A 2,277-nucleotide genomic window follows, 5' to 3' on the forward strand; every position below is an offset into this window, starting at 1 on the left:
CATCTCTCTCTCTCTCTTTCTTTCTCTCTCTCTCTCTCTCTCACACACACACACACACACTCACACACACACGCACACACACGTGCGTGTGTACACAGCATGCTAGCACTTACATACAATGTGCTTTTACAAATAAGACAATAATTGTAACATTCTCAAGAAATGCAAGCTCATTCCGATGATAATTCTATATGTAATATAATATGTACAAGTATATACATTGGAGTATCCGTACACCTGTGTCTACAACCAAGTTATTTTGCACGTGTTGTCCAGGAATCATTGACGATGAGGTGTTTGTGTTGTGCTCAATAAGTCTTTGCCACATCCGTTGTGGCTGTCGTTTTTGTTGTGAAGCACACCGGGGAATGGGTAAGGGTTGTTGAGAATTTTGTGCAAGACACTTCAAAATTAAACTTCTCCTCTGCTCAAAGCGTAACTGCACTTATTTCCAAAACACATGTACATGTAGTTTGTACAAATGCGTGCAGGTATTTGCAGTGAGCATTCGTAGCATAGTGTATTTCAAACAAGTTGAAAGGTCGGTTAAGATCAAAGTCATAATATTAAAAGTTTTAAAAAGGAGTTTATGTTAAAATTTATAGTCTTGTATCCCGTCAGAATTCGGACTCAAGCGACTTCAAAGTAATTCTGTTGGCTGACCATTTTATTCGGTCTGAGTTCCCTGAGAGTGAGAGGACTGAGGACGTAGAGTGTAGTAGCCTTTTAGGCACCCTGAGGCGACACAGATCTGTGTATCTTCCTGACATACATAAAGATTGTTCAAAATCCTTCAGGTGATTCAGTCTATACGAGGGTCAAGTTCTGCTCAGATCTGTTGTTGCATTGGTCTTCCCCTTGACTTCTTCTGTGCTTACAGGCCTATGCAGAGACACAGGGCTTGCGCATGCTTCACGTCATATTAATATTTCTAAAAACAATCTGTTCCCCTTTTCCCCTCAAAACATTAGTTTCTCAAAGAGGATAATTGTGACCTCTTTTGAATTACCCAAACGCTTGACTGGTCACCATGACATCAGGCCTAGTCAAGCACCACTGAAGCATCTGACTTTTAAAAATCCTTTCGAAGTGGGTCGAAAAAATCACCCACCCTTCCTCGTCTTAAGGCGGAAACATGATTTAGTTTCCCCAAGCAGGCCCAGAAAGGTGAAAGGAATCCTTTGGGGGATCTCTGGAATACAGAATATCCGCTGATCAGGCGTTGGATGCGGAGATCTTAGAGGCTACTGAGCGGTCACACTTGGCCACCAGGAGGTGCAGGCGGGGCCCTGTGGCGCGGATCAGCTTCATTGCACTGGGGAAGGAACGGAACATAGATTAACTTACAGTGGAAACCTAGCTCTACTCATTTGTTCATCTGCTGTATTTATCATCAGATGTATCGTTTACTCATTACAATTTAGTTGGGGGGGGGGTCCGTTTTGTTCAATATGAACATCTTTCTTGGAATTGTACACAGGTACATACAAGTATTGTCTTTTGTGGGTCACGTGATGATCCGTGTCACAGCTCAGGTAAAGAGGAACTAAATAATATTTACACGCATTCCCCATAGGACAAAATACATTCTATAAAAGCAGAGGGACTTTAAAAGTTTTCATTTCTTTTTTATTGTGTCATTCCCGTTTGGGGTGAATTTTTATCAAGTAAAATCGGTCTTTCTGCTGGGACATTGTATCCCAACAGCCCAGGTTGACTTTGACAGAGTAAATTTCTGCCTCCTAAATTATCTAAATTGCATCGATGGCGGCGTAAAACACCTACATTACAACAAAAATAAATAGTGCCTTTATGTTTGTCCTAAGTAAAGGTTACCTACGCCCTTCTACCTGGGTAAATCGTTGCATTGTACAGAGACAAACCACAACACACAGACATTCCGTGCCAGTAACTAATAAGTTTAGTTTTATTAAGAGCTTTACTGTACATGTACTTGCAACACAACAAGGTTATATAAGTTCTAAAGATTAGAGGTGCTACAAAAAGTAACAAACACAAAAACGGAGGAGAGATAAGGACGATATATGTTGATTTTTGAAAGGAAAGAAAGAGAAAGCCAAACGAGAGCACCCGCCAACCACCCGCAGAAATAATTGTAATTTTAATACAATCGAAGGCGAGGTACTGGACCTAGGATTCATAGGAAAACTAAAGATTGTTCCCAGCCAATGTGAATCTCTAGTTTCGTTATTATTTGAATGAGAAAGAGAGAGAGAGAGAGAGAGAGAGAGAGAGAGAGAGAGAGAGAGAGAGAGA

The sequence above is a fragment of the Aplysia californica genome, unplaced genomic scaffold, assembly GCF_000002075.1.
Source record: "Aplysia californica isolate F4 #8 unplaced genomic scaffold, AplCal3.0 scaffold00047, whole genome shotgun sequence".
Classification (NCBI taxonomy): domain Eukaryota; kingdom Metazoa; phylum Mollusca; class Gastropoda; order Aplysiida; family Aplysiidae; genus Aplysia; species Aplysia californica.